Raw genomic sequence first — 19,486 nt, 5'->3', positions numbered from 1 at the left:
AGACTGAAGGAATTAAATCTATTTCCCATGCAGCCAAGCTCCTTCAGAACATTTTAATTTCTGGCACTAACTTGCTCCATTTATTGGCATTTTGCAGCCTGCTGTAATTCTGGGTCCTAATCTCAGTATTTTGTATAATTACATAAAGGACATCGAGCCATCCTCTTTCTAAACTCTAAGGTTTGCCAACACCATAAATACTGTGACAGGAATTGTCAAATAAAGGCAATTTATGCACGCACCAGGAAACACCCACCTTTTCTCAAAATAGCTGCCAGAAGGAAATAAACCCTCCTACAAGGCGACAGTCAGACACATTCCACAAAGTTCCTATCAAATAAATATTTTTTTTCTTTGAAGCTGAGGTTTAGATAATTTATTTGGCAATTAACCACAAATGGTCTCATCCAAATTTGGTGAATTACCTCGAGCCCAATACCTCACTTTAAAGACCCTTGGAAGGGTCTCGACCAGAAACTTCACCCATTCCTTCTCTCCAGATATGCTGCCTGTCCCGCTAAGTTACTCCAGCATTTTGTGTCTTTCTTCGGTTTAAACCAGCCTCTGCAGTTCCTTCCCTACTCACCTCATTTTAAAGGGGCTGTCCCACTTGGGCGACCTAATTGGCGAGTTTAGAATTGTTTGAAAAAATTACATGCTGAAGACCTCCTTCGACCTCCTTCAACCATGTTGAAGACCAGCTTCGACTAGCTTCGACTAACTTCGGGAAAATTGGACACCGAATAGTGGAGAGTGATGCCGACCTCCTTCGATCTCCTTCGACCTCCCTTCGACTATGATGAAGACTATCTACGATTATCACCGACTATCGTCGACTATCCTCGATTACCTACGACTAACATGCCGACCTAGTATGACCAGCTACGACTAAACCTACGAGTAAAAAAAGTATAGATTTTTTCCATGGCGACCTTTTTTTACTCGCTGGCATTTTTTAACATATTGAAAAAAAACGCCGAACCTAGCTGAGGCCTCGAGTACGTGGAGACCACTCTCGAGCATGAAGGAGAGTTACGAAGACCTCCTATGACCTCATGTCGACCATGCTGCGAGTATGAGTCGAGGGCAAACTCGCCAGAACTCGCGGATTAGGCGCCCAAGTGGGACCTAAAGGTTTCTGCCTCAAATTTGTGCTCAATTGTTGATGATTCTCAGCCCTGCCTCCATAATACATCTGGTGTGAGAGCTTCCAGACTCAATCTTCCGAATGATACCGGCTATTTCTGGTTCCGGTGAATTTTCTTCTCAGGCTTTATCTCCAATATTGAAAAAATTACGTGCTTGCAAAACCTGTGGTCATGTGTATTCATGAACCAGCAACTCGCATTCTAAACCGGCATTGAACATGCGACAGTCCAGGCACGGGCTATTTACATGACAACTGGATTAAGTTCTTCACGGGAGTTTTCACGCCAGCAAAGAGTCATTGTGTTTTATGGTAACGATACTGGCCCTTCGGCCCATCACGTCCACACTGACCTTTTTGCCCATCGCCACTAATTTTCCTGCATTAATACTGTATCCTTTGCCTTGCCTTTTTCGGTATCTGTCTAAATGTCTCTTCATAGTAACTGTATTTGATTCCACTACCTCCTCTGGCAGCGCAGTCCGGATATCAAACTCTCTGTTTAAAAAAACATACCCCTCAGATCCCCTTTAAAACTCATCTTAAAACTATTCCATAATAAGTTTGCTATATCTTTGGTGATAACCAGCATTTGCAGACCCTTGTTATTATTACAATATAACTATTCACCTTGTCTTTGATACCTCTACCATGGGAGTACAATTTTATCTATGGCTTATCAATGCCTCTGAAAATGTTATATAGCATTTATATAGATGGCACAGTGGCACAGCGGTAGAGTTGCTGCCTTACAGCCACTGATAACAGTCTGTACAGAGTTTGTACGCTCTCTCTGTGACCGAGTGGGTTTCTCTCGGTGCTCCAATTTTCTCCCACACTCCAAATCAGTGCAATTTTGTAGGGTGATTAGCTTCTAAAAATTATAAATTGTTCCTAGTGTGCAGGATAGTGCTAGTGTAATCGCTGGTCGATGCAGATTTGGTGGGCCGAAGGGCCTGGTTCCACGCAGTATCTTTAAAGTCTAAAGTAAAGTTGCTCCAGATGTTGCTAAGGCCGCATTTAGAGTATTGTGTTCAGTATTGGGCTCTCTATTATAGGAAGAATGTCATTAAGCTGGAAAGAGCAAAGATACTAGAGGAAGCTCCTCTAGTATCTTTGGGAAAGAGTGGAGAGAAGATTTATGAGGATGTTGCAAAGACTAGAGGGTCTGAGCTATAGGGAGAGGATGGGCAAATTAGGACTTTATTCCTTGGCGTGCAAGAGACTAAAGGGGTGATCTTGCAGAGGTGTATACATCCATGAAGGGAAATTGATAGGATGAATGAACAGATTATTTTACCAAGTGTAGGGGAATCAAGAACAAGATGACATAGGTTTAAGGTAAGAGAGGATTATATTAATAAGATCCTGAGGGGGAATTTTTTTCACTCAGAGAATGGTGGGTATATGGAATGAGGTGGCAGAGAAGATAGTTGAAGCAGATACAATAACAACATTTCAAAGACACTTGGAAAGGTCATGGATTGAATAGATTTAGAGGGATATGGTCCAAATGCAGGCAAATGGGACTAGCTTAAACCATTTGGTCAGCATGGACAAGTTGGCAAAAGGGCCTCTTTCCCCACTGTACGAGTCTCTGTATGATACCTCTATCAGATCACCTTTCAGCATCTGTCACTCCAGTATATCAAGCCCACCCTAGCCGTTCGCTCCCATTATCTAAAGTACTCCAATCCAAGCATCATCCGTTTGAATCTCCTTTCCAGTCTTCTACAGCTCAATGATATCCTTCCCATTGTGTGGTAACCAAAACGGCACACAATACTCCAAATGCAGCCGACCAAGTGTTTTGTGAATTCCACATTTATCAAGCTAACATTTCATGATGGTCCTTCAATCTGCCTTATCTGAAAAGAGATTTTTGGTGACACCAATATTCTCTGTGATGGTGAGAACAAGGGAAGGAATTAAATCTGTATTGTATCTATACAATTGGTCAACTAGAGGCCCACAAAGAACTATAGATGCTACATGAGTCTCTGCTGCTGTGGGGTGGGGTGGGGTGGAGAGTGAATGTTAAGGAATAGGTATTTTTCATGTCATTTTGTGTATACGTTACAGCAGGTTTGCCTTTGCAAGCAAGTCACACAAAGGTTGAAATGATGGCTTTTGTATTTGATATTATATCAATTTTGTTTTTTGGTGATAAACAATTGGTCCAGACCAGCAAATGTGGTCTCTGGCCCGACTGGATATCTGAAATTGTTGAGATTTTTTCAAATAAGACATTGACCCTATTGCAATCAGGGATGGACAATGTATACGGCCATCTTTATTACAATGACCAATAAAGACCCTTTAGCAACAGGAGCTAACCATGTATTGGGTTCATAGTTCGATCCGATCTGGAAGTAATGGAAGATCCTTCCTTTAAGAGACATTAGTTGGGCTTTTATAACTAGCTGATTGTAATTTTCTTGTCCTGACTCATAATTTTGCAGATTTCCAATGTGGCATTTAAGTAGAAGACCTCTTAATTGCTAAGATAACCAAATGGCTTGCTTTCTTTTTAATATCTCATGGTTAAATGTTTTAATATTATAAAACAAACCATGCTGCAATTAATTTTGTTTTAAGAGGACACCATGTGATAGTGTAACTGCCAATTACCTGGTGAAATAAATTGGCTCAATAGAAATCTTCAATTCTCCATGCAGTGTGACTGCGAATTCAACCTATCCATTCGATGACATTCAATCAAGTCAACACACCAGCCCAATCAGGCAACGTAGCCAAGAATCAAGACACCATTGGTCACTTTCCTGCACCACCTTGTGGTCAATCGTAGTATAACATTGACAGGCACCTGCTCAATCACAAGGCTTTTATTACTTGTTCATACGTGGGGTGCCAGCATCACTGGCATGGCTAACACTTATTGTCCATCCCTGATTGTCCTTGAGGAGGCGCTGGTGAGCCACCTCTTCAACTGCTGTGTTCCATGTGGGGAAGAATCTCTCAATGCGGTTGGGTGGGGGTGTTCCAGCATCTCAACGTGTGTGAAGTGAAGGGGAACCAGCAAGTGGTGGTGTGGCCAACTGTCTTTGTCTTTCTTCGTGGTTGAGGTGGTGGAATTGGGAAATGCTGTCAAAGTAGCCTTGGTGAGTCAACGTCACTCAGTTTGTACGCACTGCAGCCGCAATGTGAACGTGATACCTGGAATTAATTCTTAGGTGCCGACTATTCAGGTGCTTTGTCCTGAATTATGTTACACTTTGTGGATTTGTTCCCTGTGGCACCAAGCCAGGCAAGTGGGGAGTATTTTTTTATCAGACTGCTGCCTCGGGCATTGCATTTGGCAGAGGAGGTTTGGGGGGAAAATCAGCAGGTGAATTAACCATTTCTGAACGTCCAGCTTCTGATCTGCTCTTGATGCCACAGTGTGGATATGGCTGGTTCAGTTGAGTTGCTGATCAGTAGCGATGGTCTGAATAAGGATGGAGGTTTACTCGGTGATAGCATTGAGAGCAGGGGCTGTAAATTATTGAGACAATAGAAACAGCGAAGAACATTCAACATTCAACAGCCAGCAGCAGCAGCAACTTGACTTCAAAATGATTTATTAGTTATTTGAAACCTTATGTGAAATCCTCAGGAGGTGACAAGCACTATTCAAATGCAAATAATAGTCATGCAAACATTTTGTGCATCCTGCACTGCTGACAAAGACCTCTTCCATTTGTTAGGTCTGACGGTAAGTCCATGATTTCAAACCTCCAGATTGTGAATCCTGTCACATTGTATTCTGGTGCAGAGCAGATTTTTGCTGCCATTTGTTTTCTATTCCAAAGTAAGTGACTTATAGGTGAGAATGTATCCTTAAACACTACCTCCTGCCATCCCAAGTGGAGCCCTTCATGAATGCATTAATACAATGATTGTCAACAACTGTTTGACTTTAGGAGAAGCCCTTTTTAACTAAGCTGACCCCAAACTTAACCTAACATGTACACTCTTTGCTGCATGGGTAGCTAATTGTTGAACAATGACCCTCTTTCCTTCCATTTCCCACACAGGCTGATCTGGAGACTCTGTTCTACACGCCATCATTTATAAGAAGCAGGTTCTGTCCAAACGTACCTTGCATTGCTCCTCTAAAGTCATCAGGGGAAAGGCACTTGTATCCGATGAGTCTGTGCTGGATTTGAAACCAAGTACCAGAGCTGAGCATGCTGCAAACTAACCCACTGCACCACCCAGTCCCCATAGACTATCGTGTTTAACTGAATCAATTTGATTCAGGCTAGATGGTGCACTAAACACGTCAACCTGACAAATAGAGTCATCTTTATCCACTTAGTTACAAAATCATCATAAATCATTGCTTTACCCAGCATTCTTGTCAGAATTTTGTAATGACTGTACTATCTGTGTTTCAACTTGACAGAGGAAGGGGAAATGATCAAAAGTGGAAGAACAATAGTCTATTTGTAATTTCTTCATGAAGCCTGGTATCTTTCACACTTTGCCATCAGGGCATCCATTTCATGATGTGTGACCAATTATCTGAAGCCTGGCGCTTAATGACTGCAAGAGAGGACATTTTGCTAAATGGTGTTTACTTACTACACTATGTGTCAGCATAGACAGGTGTTCAGTCCCTGCCCACCAGCTACTTATTGAATAATGAATTGTTTTTTTGGAGGATAGAGAGGAAAAACATGGACACCGTGCCTTAAGTACAACTTGGCAGGACTGAACACGAACTGTATAGACAGGGAATTAAGTTTCTATTGTGTTAATGAATGTTTGCGAAAGTAATATTGACTTTACCAGGATATTCCGACCATTGAAGGTTGGGGAAATATGGCCCTTAATCCACTTTTCTTTCAGATTGAATTTTAAAATTTGTCTTCTCATTTTGAACTGGAATTTATTCAAAAAAATAATTGATCACAACAAAAATGATGAGAGGAGGGGTGGGGGCGGGGGAGGGAACACAAATAGCATTTTCACTCAGAGGCCCTCCATGGTTTGCTAGGTGAATCTTATTTCTTGCTCATTCCTAGTGATGATTTAGTCATGCCAAAAATGGCTCAGACTTCAAAGTAATGTTTGTTGGTCAGGACATTATTAATATGCTGATCATGGACACACACATGAAGGGAAGACTGCTCAATGCAAAATCCGTGTTATTGTTAAATATGTTCAGTGATTTATATCACCGCGCTTAATGGGATATTTAGAACAGTTAGTGGAAAGCTGGGCCCTTTCCGTTTGATTTTCTCACCACCAGTCAGTAATTATCATGTTCTTGCACTATCTATGGAATGCTTGAAAGGTCAAATGTCAATAGAATCCAGCTTTAGAAGGAAATAAAGCAAGCACTGTTATTAGATACATCTTTGCTGACTGTATTCAGGCAGGCCAAAATTAACACACAGAAAAACATTGCAAAACTGCATGTTGTGGCCTGTACAAAACATAGCGCGAGGAAAAAGAGCCTACTGTGTAACTTAATGATGAGGCAGAGCTGATTATATTTAAAAAGTACAGAACGCCTCACATAAGAATCCAAGTCCCTCTCAAGCATTCCAGCCTCACTTACACATGTTATTTGAAGGAGTGGCGAGGAATTTATAAAGCATAACAGAGAACAAGGTTGTTATTTTCCCATAACTGTGAAAATCATAACTCAAGAGTCACTTTAAAAAAAAATCCCTGAGAACTTTAGACAATCACATTGACATTTGACATCAATGGGCAGAGGCAGAGGAAGGGAAAGCTTTAGGATGACTGTCGGTGACCCGGAGTCCCGTATGGCTCACCCCAGCTCCCCAACATGTGTTTCTCATTTCCTTGCTTATAGCGAGCCTAGGCTAATGATATGTGGCTTGGCAGGAGGCCCACGCTGGCACGCTGCCTGCCTTGTTTCTCATTGTTCAGACTACTTACTGTAGCTCTCTTTAGGGCTGCTTTATAGAATAGTAAACATTTAAGATGCTTTGTGAATCTGCGTGTTCACGTCTTCGTGTGAATGGGTCCGACACACCCAGACAATAAGGCATGAAATGACTGCCTGTGGGTGATAGTTAACTTTAAACACAAAGCAGTGGAAATTAAAACAAATCTGCCATTAGTGCTGTCCATTGTAAACAGTGCACTGTGAACATATTCTGAGGGATAGTGGCATGGGAAAGTTTTGCCCAGCGTTCTTGATCCATCTGATGAAACAGCTCCTTATAAAGCATGGGAAGGAACAACTGACACAAGGAAGAAGGATACTGGGGCATTTAATTTGGCAAGTTCCTCTGGGGATTATGGTAGATTTAGAACCGTCATAACACAGCCTCTGCTCTGTATAACTTTTATTTTTGGTATGCGTCTGGCAAGCTTTTATCAAATGTTTCTTATTCAGTTCTTGCTGTAAACTTTACAGCCATGTGATCTTACTGCGTTCAGACTAAATCAAGATGGTCCATGTGCCAAGTAACGCAGACACTTTCACCCGAGGGGGGGGGACTGGTGGTGAGGGGGCGGGATACGTAGGATAAGGACTTTGGGTACAAACACAACATGTTTTCACTTCCTGTAGATGGGGGCACCACTGTCCTGTTAATAATTCATTGATCTCCGTTCCATGAGATAAGTCGGTTCAGAGTAGCACACAAATGCAGGTCATAGTTCATCGTTCCCTGTGAGGCAGCTGTGCAGGCAAACAAACCAACTGCAGCAATAACTGGCTCCCCTTCACTTTCAAGAGGGGTCACCCTATATGGCTGGCGGTGAACGTACCGATGACAATAAAAATGTTTGGCCTGCATCACGTACCGGTGGATTTTTCTTTGAATTAGATTACTTTATTTGTTTGAGTATGGGGTTTTTTCTGGTTTGTCATGGCATCAATCCCTCCAGAGTTTCTTCATTTTATTAAAAGAACAGCCCTGAAGTGACACTGTGGGATTCTGGTGTACAAATGTTTAATGCTTTGGCTGGTGTACCTTTCTCTGCTAGATTACACATTTCTTTTTAAACAGTTCAATGCCTGGAGAGGGAAATCTTCATTCAACATGCTGTGTGTTTGTGTGCAAATGTCCTCTGTCAAACTTTCACCTTGATTTCTTAATCAAGAAGTGAGTGGTGTGTGGTAATGGTTGCCCACATAACAAATCATATTAATAATGCATGTCTGTTCTGTAACCAATTGCGGAGTGATAGCATGTCTTGTCTGGGACAGGTTATGAACAGCAATGCTACCTGTTACGTTTAGTCGCAGGATTCCACCACAGGTGTTCACAAAGCCAGTCCACAGAATAATTTGTGTAGCAAGAAACTTCATATGCTGGTTTATTGCGAAGATAGACACAAAATGCTGGACTAGCTCAGCGGGCTCTGGAGAGAAGAAATGGGTGACGTTTCAGTGTGTCCATATACCATAGAATATATATATATACTGTATATAAAGTGCAATAGGCTGTTATAGTTCAGAGTTTGTTTGAAGTTGTGTTTAATAGCCTGATGGCTGTGGAGAAGAAGCTGTTCCTGAACCTGGATGTTGCAGATTTCAGGCTCCTGTACCTTCTACCTGATGGCAGCGGAGAGATGAGTGTGTGGCCAGGATGGTGTGGGTCTCTGATGATGTCAGCAGCCTTTTTGAGGCAGCTACTGTGATAGATTCCCTCAATGGTAGAGAGGTCAGAGCCGATGATAGACTGGGCAGTGGTTACAGCTTTTTGCAGCCTTTTCCGCTCCTGGACGTTCAAGTTGCCGAACCAAGCCACGATGCAACCGGTCAGTATGCTCTCTACCATGCACCTGTAGAAGTTCGAGAGAGTCCTCCTTGACATACCGACTCTCCGTAATCTTCTCAGGAAGTAGAGGCGCTGATGTGCCTTCCTTATGATTGCATCAGTGTGCTGAGACCAGGAAAGATCTTCGGAAATATGCACGCCCAGGAATTTGAAGTTCATGACCCTTTCCACCATATAAACGGGATTGCGGGTCCCTATCCTACCCCTTTCAAAGTCCACAATCAGTACCTTGGTTTTGCTAGTGTTGAGAGCCAGGTTATTGTGCTGGCACTATTTGGTCAATTGGTCGATCTCACTTCTATACTCTGAATCATCACCATCAGTGATACGTCCCACAACAGAGGTGTCGTCGGCGAACTTGATGATGGAGTTTGCAGTATGTCCGGCCACGCAGTCATGAGTATAGAGTGAGTACAGCAGGGGGATGAGCACGCAGCCTTGAGGTGCTCCCGTGCTGATTGTTATCGAAGATTACACATTTCCACTAATACGGACAGACTGTGGCCTGTTGATGAGGAAGTCGAGGATCCAATTGCAGAGGGATGCGCAGAGACCCAGATCTGAGAGCTTGGTAACCAGCTTGGAGGGGATGATTGTATTAAATGCCGAACTGTAGTCAATGAATAACAGCCTGACATATGAGTTTTTGTTGTCCAAGTGGTCCAGAGCGGAGTGGAGAGCCAGTGAGATCGCATCCACCGTTGATCTGTTGTGGCGGTAAGCGAACTGCAGTGGGTCTAGGTTCTTGTCGAGGTAGGAGTTGATATGCGCCATAATCAACCTCTCAAAGCACTTCATCACCACAGGCGTTAGTGCCACTGGTCGATAGTCGTTGAGGCACGTCATCTTGCTCTTCTTGGGCACTGGTATTATTGATGCCCTTTTAAAGCAGGTGGGAAACTCAGACCTCAGTAGTGTGATGTTGAAAATACCCATAAAAACTCCAGCCAGTTGGTCCGCACAGGTTTTTAGAACACGCCCGGGTAAACCATCAGGACCAGACGCTTTCCGAGGGTTCACCCCCCGAAGGGTCTTCTGACGTTGGCCTTTGTGACTGTGACTGAAATACCATCACAGCGAATGGGGGTTCGGGAAAGCACATCAGTGTTCTCCCTATCAAAGCTTGCATAAAACGCATTGAGCTCATCAGGGAGTGATGCTTCGCTGACATTTGAGCTGCCTTCTGATTTCGCCTTGTAAGAGGTGATGGCATTTAAGCCCTGCCACAGTTGCCGAATATCCATCTCATCCTCCAGCTTAGAGCAGAAGTCCCTTTTGGCCTTTTTGATGGCCTTACCATCTGGACTTCTCTGTATCTCCAGACCTGAATACCTGGGATCTGGACTTCAGAAGAGTGCAGATCTCATGGTTCATCCAAGGCTTATGGTTAGGAAACACTTGGAAGGTTTTTGTTGGGATGCAGTCCTCCACACATTTCTTTATGAAGTCTGTAGTGACTGTGGCGTATTCATTCAGGTCCGTTGCCGAGTCCCTGAACATTGCCCAGTCTACAGACTCTAAACAGTCCTGGAGTTGTTCCTCTGCCTCCCCCAACAAGCTCTGTACAGTCCTCACCCCAGGGGAATGCGCCCTTCAATTGCTGCCTGTAGGCAGGAAGAAGCAGCACCGCAATATCTCGATTCAAAACACCACCCATTCCTACTCTCCAGAGATGCTGCCTCTCCCGTTGAGTTACTCCAGCAATGCATGTCTGTCAATCCACAGAATAATTTGTCCATTCGGAATAAGCCATTACTCTTGAGGATGGAGAAAGAGACAAATGAAGCACCTGCCATTCACAAGAAGCTTACCCTGTCATGTTTTCTCTTGGGGAAGTTTTCCCCCACAGCTGCCCTCTCTCCAGGCCAACCGTACCACTGAATGTCACCTCCCATTGACATGAGGCACATCACACTCACCAGCGCCACACACCAGACTGAGATAACCTGTGAAAGATCTACATTATAACCATGTCATCCTAAGGGATCGCTCATTATGCCTCATTGGAAAGAAGTACCCATAACTCTGCACGAGAAAAATAAATAAACCCATGGTCCTGTTAACACTTGTTGACTCATTTTGTGTTCTACTCATTTGAGGATCTCGAGGCAACAATTTAATTTATCACCAATTTCTGAAGAAGGGTCTCGATCCGAAACGTCACCTATTCCTTCTCTCCATAAATGCTGCCTCACCCGCTGAGTTTCTCCAGCATTTTTGTCTACCTACCAATTGACTTAAAGTAGCTGAAACGCATTGTATATTAGCACTTTTGGCCCAAAATATTTTCCTTTGAAATCTGCTATAAAGTCTTGTATTTACTGTTATCTTAATCTAAGAAATAAATAGTAATGATGTGTTTATTCTTCTGGAAAATATGCCATGGAGTCATAGAGTCATAGAGTGATACAGTGTGGAAACGGGCCCTTCGGCCCAACTTACCCACACCGGCCAACATATCCCAACTACACTAGTCCCACCTGCCTGTGTTTGGTCAATATCCATCCAAACTTGTCCTATCCATGTACCTGTCTAACTAACGTCCCATTGGAAGGATAAGGACAGGTAATGTACCCCTTCCATATCTCTGTGTCTCCCTCTCCCCTGACCTTTGGTCTGAATAAGGATGTCAACCTGAAACATCGCCCATTCCTTCTACCCAGAGATGCTGCCGGTTCCGCTGAGTTTCTCCAGCATTTTACAGCAGTAGGCAGTACCTGTGGAAAGAGAACCCGTATTAAGATTTCAAATGTCGGATTGGCTCATTTGGTAGTATTCTCATCGCTGTATAGGTAATCCAGTCTAAGATATGCACTACCAAGGAACTGTCCCACTATGGTAGAATTGCCATATCTACTATTCATTTAAGACCCTCTTTAGTCAGAGGGTAGTTAATCTGTGAAACTCATTGCCACAGGGGGCTGTAGAGGCCGTCAGTTGATATTTTTAAGGCAGAATTAGACAAATTATTGATTAGAACGGGTATCAAGGGTTATGGGCAGAAGGCAGGAAATGGGAATAGGAGGCAAGAGATCAGGCATGATTGAATGGCGGAGTAGACTCGATGGGCCGAATGGCCTTAAATCCCCAGGGCCTGATGGTCTGCATCCCAGGGTACTTAAGGAAGTGGCTCTAGAAATTGTGGACGCATTGGTGATCATTTTCCAATGTTCTATAGATTCAGGATCAGTTCCTGTGGATTGGAGGGTAGCTAATGTTATCCCACTTTTTAGGAAAGGCGGGAGAGAGAAAACAGGGAATTATAGACCAGTTAGCCTGACATCAGTGGTGGAGAAGATGCTCGTGTCAATCATAAAAAATGAAATAGCGGCACATTTGGATAGCAGTAACAGGATCGGTTCGAGTCAGCATGGATTTACGAAGGGGAAAGCATGCTTGACTATCTTCTGGAATTTTTTGAGGATGTAACTAGGAAAATGGACAAGGGAGAGCCAGTGGATGTAGTGTACCTGGAATTTCAGAAAGCATTTGATAAGGTTCCACATCAGAGATTAGTGGGCAAAATTAGGGCACATGGTATTGGGGGTAGAGTGATGACATGGATAGAAAATTGGTTGGCAGACAGGAAACAAATGGCAGGGATTAACGGGTCCCTTTCATAAGGTCAGGCAGTGACTAGTAGGGTACCGCAAGGCTCGGTGCTGGGACCGCAGCTATTTACAATATACATCAATGATTTAGATGAAGTGATTCAAAGTAACATTAGCAAATATGCAGATGATACAAAGCTGGGTGGCAGTGTGAACTGTGAGGAGGATGCCATGAGAATGCAGGGTGACTTGGACAGGTTGGGTGAGTGGGCAGATGCATGGCACGTGCAGTTTAATGTGGATAAATGTAAGGCTATCCACTTTGGGAGCAAATACAGGAAGGCAGATTATTATCTAAATGATGTCAAGTTGGGAAAAGGGGAAGTACAACGGGATCTGGGGGTCCTTGTTCATCAGTCAATCAAAGTAAGCATGCAGGTACAGCAGGCAGTGAAGAAAGTGAATAGCATGTTCGCCTTCATAACAAGAGGAGTCGAGTATAGGAGCAAAGAGGTCCTTCTGCAGTTGCACAGGGCCCTAGTGAGACCACACCTGGAGTATTGTGTGCAGTTTTGGTCCCCTAATTTGAGGAAGAACATTCTTGCTATTGAGGGAGTGCAGCGTAGGTTTACAAGGTTAATTCCCGGGATGGCAGGACTGCCATATGCTGAGAGAATGGAGCGGCTGGGCTTGTATACTCTGGAATTTAGAAGGATGAGAGGGCATCTTATTGAAACATATAAGATTATTAAGGTTTTGGGCATGCTAGAGGCAGGAAACATGTTCCCGATGTCGGGGGAGTCCAGAACCAGGGGCCACAGTTTAAGAATAAGGGGTAAGCCATTTAGAACGGAGATGAGGAAACAATTTTTCACACAGAGTTGTGAGTCTGTGGAATTCTGTGCCTCAGAGGTTGGTGGAGGCCAGTTCTCTGGATACTTTCAAGAGAGAGCTAAATAGGGCTCTTAAAGATAGCGGAGTCAGGGAATTATGGGGAGAAGGCAGGAACGGGGTATTGATTGGGGATGATCAGCCATGATCGTATTGAATTTTGGTGCTGGCTCAATGGGCCGAATGGCCTACTCCTGCACCTATTGTCTATTGTCTATTGTCTATTCTACTATAACTTGTGAACTTGTGAAGACGTCTACACCTTTTCTATCACAGTTACATCGAGCAAGTGGGACAGCCGCCACTCACTAAGGTTTTCCACCTGGGCACCCACACTAGTGCTGGGAGGTACTGAATATCTTATTAAATCTCCAAATGCCACACACGTGGACTGACTATTGAGTTTAAACGTGTCCCATTATACTCGATGAATTACATTTAAGTCTGTGGTTTTAGGTGTGTTCTTTGTTTGCTGTAGTGAAAGAAAGCAGGTTTAATGCTTTGCGCTTGACTTGACCTTCAGCGGGGCTGAAATTAAGAACTACATTCACCAAGTTAACGTGACTGGGAAATTGACTGTGGTGCTGTTGGTGGTGCAGTATTTATTAAAGGCCTTTGCACTAGAATTATCGAGTTCCTCTTTATCAAATGGCATCTGCTATCTGATTACAGGCATTTTATGTATCTGGAATCTGTGATATTGTCAAACAGTTGGATTGCCCTGTTCCTTAAGGAGAAATAAGAGAAGAAATAGTCCCACAAAAGAAATAGCGAACTTGTATTTTTATTGCAAATGCTGCCACCTTGCCACCGCTTGCTGCTCCTAACACCTGGAAGGAATTCTTTCTTTGCTCAGGTGAGGAGCTGTTGGGAGAGTTTATTTTTTTTAAATACAGTAGAAAGTAAGCACCTTCTAATTAGGAACATACACAACCAGAAGAATACACACAGGACAATGTACTCGGTTTATTTTGGAGGCATAAACACAATGCTCAAAGCAAGTTTTATGTTCTCGAAAGCAGAATGTGATCATTGGCATATGTGGCACTGGAAATAATTCTGTAACATGCACATTGCTCCCTGAAAGTAAAAGAAAAATTACTGCGTGCTAATCAGAGCACTTCAGACTGGATGGCTGAGTTAAGGCTGTCCCTCTGATCCCCTGAAAGAGCTGTGTAATTCATTGGCGCCTATGGTGCTTGTGAGATGTGAGTATTTTGCACGGGTAAGATTAGAAGAGGGGCTTTGCTTAGGTCAGGGTCAGGGAGTATTTTCAGGGCAATATCAGGGAAAGCCTGTACTGTAATAAATCACCTTCGCTCCACTGTCCTCACCTTGCCGAGCAGAGCCGAGGCCAAGAAACATGGAAAAGCTGCAACAGCCGTGATGAAATTTGAACTTCCCTTGCCATTTTAGATGAGTTAAACCCAGGCTGAATTTTTAACAAGTTTTATCTGATCACATTAAGACAAGACCATGGCCTGTCTGGGTGCCCAGTTAGGGTGAGGGCACGATGACGATAATATGCCAGGGTGCAAACAATTCTCAGTAAGAGATGCATGTAGAATTACATTCTTTAAACCGAAGCCTAACCAACATTTAGTGTTGTTTTAATCTCTGATTTATAGGGGGGAAAATCACACTGTTAGACAACAGTAATTAAGAAGCCAGAAATAACTTTCAAACCAGATTATTTTACAATGGGTTAGAAACAAAATATAACATTTAACTAATTTGCTTACATACTTACAGTGTGAGGTCATGCACTTAGGAATGTCAAATTATGGTCATCGAGTCGTAGAGTGATAGTGTGGAAACAGGCCCTTCGACCCAACTTGCCCACACTGTCCAACATATCCCATCTACACTAGTCCCACCTGCCTGCATTTGGTCCATATCCCTCCAAACCTGTCCTATCCATGTACCTGTCTAACTGCTTCTTAATTGTAGGGGTAGTCCTAGCCTCAACTACCTCCACTGGCAGCTTGTTCCATACACTCACCACCCTTTGTGTGAAAAAGTTACCCTATTAAAAGATTCCTATTAAAGCTTTCCCCCTTCGCATTAAACCTATGTCATCTGGTCCTCGATTCCCTTACTCTGGGCAAGAGACTGTGTGCATCTATGGACAAATGGAGTCGATGGCAGGGTACTGAGGAGTAATGACGTAAAGAGAGAGCTAGAGGGGTGCAAGTCCACAGCTCCCTGAAAGTGGTGGCACAGATAGATAGGATACTGGGAAAACCATTTACCTGCTTGCCTTCGGATGTCAAGGCATTGAGCATGAGTGATTGGACATCTTGGTGCAGCCATACAATACTGTAGTTTACCATACTTGGGTATTGTGTAGTGTTCTGGTTGCCGTACCACAGGAAGAATGGGGTAGCTCAAAACGAGAGTGCGGTAGAGATTCACCTGGATGTTGGCTAGACTGGAGGAGAGAGCCTGGATAGGCTGGGATATCTACATTCACTGGAACGCAGGTGACTGAGGGATGACCTTATAGAAGTTTATAACATTATGGGTCATGGGTGGGATAGCTAGAATCTTTTCCAAGGCAGAGGAATCTAGAACTACCAGGTACAGATTTAGAGGAGAGATATTTAAAGGGTAATTGGGCAGTGGGAGGGGTGCGTTATCCATGCAGAGAGGGGTGAGTATCTGGAATGATCTGATAGAGGAGATGGTGGAAGTGTATTGAATTACAACATTTAAAAGGCATTGGACACGTACATGGATAGGAATGGTATGGAGGAATAAGTGCCTGTCAATTGCAGGCAAATGGGATTAGTGTAAATAGACATCATGGTCAGCTGGGAGGAAGTGGGCCATAACGGCCTATTTATGCTGTATGATTCTATGATTCCACTTCTTAAAGTGACTGGTCAAATTAAACTGTTATCTTTATGTTTAGAGATACAGCGTGGAAACCGGCCCTTCAGCCCAAAAAGTCCACGTCGACCAACAATCACCCATACGACTATTTCAATATTGTCCCAGATTAGCATCCTACACACTAGGGGCAATTTACAGAGGCCAGATAACCTCCCAAACTGCATGACTTTGGAAATCGGAGCACCCGGAGAAAACCCATGACATGCAGGGAATTGTCAACACTTCAGGTGGAGTCCTGTCTCATGACTGAGGGATGGAGAGGGAAGATAGGCAGTGAACAAAGGGGAGGGAGAGCGGTGAGACTGGGGCCAGTAAATGATGGTCAAATCAGTGAGGGGAAGGATGTCCTTGAGATGTCTGAAAGGCGCCCATTAAATAAAATTTATTATTATTATTATTATTATTAGTTTAGGGTAAGAGGGCAAGCAGGTGCACTCAAAGCAAAGGCAAATGGAGCTGGGTGGAACAACTTGTGTTATGTTTTATTCAATTAATTATTATATATTTTTTTTTAAGATAAACTCCTCCATTTTTCACAAGGAATTGTTTATACTGGGTCCACTTTTATGCCAAGACTGTTGAGAATAGACCTGGCACTCAAAGATGAAGCTTAGAACAGTTCTTGCTTCGGTTACCTGTTTGGTCATAAGGTCGTAAGTGGTAGGTGTTGAATTAGGCCATTTGGCCCATCAAGTCTACTCCGCTATTCAATCATGTCTGATCTATCTCTACCTAACCCCATTCTCCTGCCTTCTCCCCATAACCTCTGACACATGTTCTAATCAAGAATCTATCTATCTTTGCCTTAACAATATCCACTGACTTGGCCTCCAAAGGATTCCACAGATTCACCACCCTCTGACTAAAAAGACTATCTCCTTCTGAAAAGAACGTACTTTAATTCTGAGGCTGTGACCTCTAGTCCTAGGCTCTCTTACTAGTGGAAACATCCCTGCCACATCCACTCTATCCAAGCCTTTCACTATTCTGTATGCTTCAATGTGGTCCCCCCTCATTCTTCTAAACTCCAGCGAGTGCAGGTCCAGTGCCGACAAATGCTCATCATAGGTTAACCTATTTGGCTGAGATGCTAGCACGAGTTAGGCCTCCATCGGCCGAGGGAACACTTAGGCTTGGAGCTGAATACCTCTCTGGCGTAGTTCGTTAGGTTTAACCCTAGAAGGTCTGGGGAGATGTCTGATTGCATCTATCAGGAATGTGTGGATCTGGCTGAGGAAATCTGGTCCAGTTTAAAAATAATGGACCTACCTTTTCAATGTCAGCCATATCCACTTCCAGAAAATGAAGCAATTACATTTGAGGCAGCCCACTTTCTGCAAATCTTCAATACCAGGTGTTACTGAGAAGAGGCGACCTAATGCCTGCTTTAGGTGGCTATCCTGAGGGAGTTAAAAGAACCAATTCAACTTTTTCAAGAGTTCTTGTAGTCCGAGATGTTGCTTACCAAATGTAGATTGGTTATAGATTCGAATGGGCTATCATATTGGTTAGCCATCATGTTTCCACGTATCTATGCTTCATTTTGTTTCTACAAGGAAAGATGTAGATTGGTTATTTCCTACTAACGAATTGTAGTGCTTGTTAGTAGTTGCTCCGCCTATATTACCAAGAGCTTGCCTACGTATTTCAGTCTGTGTGGCTGCTAGTTACTGTAGTGTCCTGCAGACCGATGCTGTAAGTGGACTTGAATAAACGTGTGTTGTATCTTGACGTGTGTCCGACTCGACATTACACCAAAAACCTGCATAAACCTCCGCAACCCATCCCCAATATTAGTCTTCCTCACTGGGGTACAATCAGGGGCAATTTCAACCCCCCAGCCCAAGTTTGTCAATGAAAGAAAAAAATGATTGAGACGGCAATCCATATTTTAAAACTAGCCTTTAGTTTTGTTTCCATTAAGTATATGGCATTTGTAACCTAGAGGGACCAACAAGGCAGGCAAAGCCAACACATAATCCCTTTCTTTCAGCACCCAGTTGGACCATTTTGGTGGCAGCGATCAATTGTGGGAGATTTAAAGCATGCTGGCAAAACATGAGGCCTAATTGCCCCCAAAATTGGCAAACTAAAATCTTACTTGTGAGAGCATCAAACAATACCACTGCTTCTCTGACTGCAGTGCGGGATAAACCTAATGCTGGTGAAGCTAATCAGCTGCTGATCGCATGGAAAATGCAATGACAGCTGCTAACCCTAAGTGAAACAGTCTTTATGCCCTTCAATAACTCAACCAGGTCCTGGGTGTGTGAATAATCAGATCTTTCGGATTGGCAGTGGATGTGTGAATAGTCAGATTGATCAGATTAGATTTGGATATCCGGTGAAAGAATTGGAAGCCCAAATACAATTGCCTGTCTGGCTGGTCTGAGTGTTAAAGGAAGATCGTCCAGTGTCAGATTGAGCTGCCGCAGTGTCAAGAAACACATATCTCAATTGAAGAGAGCATGTGGTTTTGTCAGAAGTTTACAGCAGCCACAGAGACACCTGCAGATCAATGTGAAAGTGAAGGCATGCCATTCGTTTGGAAAATGATTTCATGGCTACGATTGCTCAAACTGTTGGAATTCCCATCAAGATCTCTGTAATATTTGCCCTGAGTTATCTTCAGTTATTTATAGGACCAAAGGATGTTAGGCATTCAGAGTGATTAAAACCGTGGTTTTTGCAGAGAAACCTCTGACCACCTCAATAGACTCCAGCTTTTTTGTGTCTAGCATTGGTTTAAATTAGCATCTGCAGTTTCTTCCTGCAAATGTCCTTAATCACTTAGTCTCAGTTTCCAGCTATGAGGTCCAGTGATTCATGTGTAGAAACAGCATTTGTTTCAAGCAAGCATTGTCCGTACCACGTGGTAAAACATGATGCCATGAAATGGAGGGAAATTAGATGCATATGTGAATATCGGGTGGAAATGGAAAGACTGGCCACATGAACAGAGTGCAGGTGAACTGGACAGCCAAGAAAGCTTCTACAAACTGTGGAGATTAGACTGGCATGCCAAAGTGAAGTGTATATGAAAGGGTGTGATCAGGAGAGAAATCGCCGTGATAAAACAACCATACAATATAACAAGTTGATTTCACACACATAGCTACTTGCATTTATATAGCACCCTTAACTTAAATCTCCCGGAAGATCCTCCCAGGAATGTTACAGAATTTTAGTGCCATTATAACACAGAACAAAGCCATTCAAATTTAACACTG

General features: G+C 43.3%; 1 protein-coding gene and 1 long non-coding RNA gene across 2 annotated transcripts in view; one reads left to right on the top strand and one right to left on the bottom strand.

Moving 5' to 3' along the window:
• Positions 1 to 19,486, top strand: part of zfhx3 (zinc finger homeobox 3) — a 1,217,643-nt gene that overhangs the window by 608,655 nt on the left and 589,502 nt on the right. The gene's annotated exons all lie outside the window — the stretch shown is intronic.
• On the bottom strand, positions 594 to 754 carry LOC116982501. Its single transcript, XR_004414476.1, has 2 exons — positions 709 to 754; positions 594 to 676 (listed from the first exon to the last, which is right to left on the bottom strand). It is a non-coding gene; the product is annotated as an uncharacterized LOC116982501 (long non-coding RNA).

This window comes from Amblyraja radiata, chromosome 17 (assembly GCF_010909765.2).
Source record: "Amblyraja radiata isolate CabotCenter1 chromosome 17, sAmbRad1.1.pri, whole genome shotgun sequence".
NCBI lineage: Eukaryota > Metazoa > Chordata > Chondrichthyes > Rajiformes > Rajidae > Amblyraja > Amblyraja radiata.
This window is presented reverse-complemented; position numbering and strand designations above follow the sequence as displayed.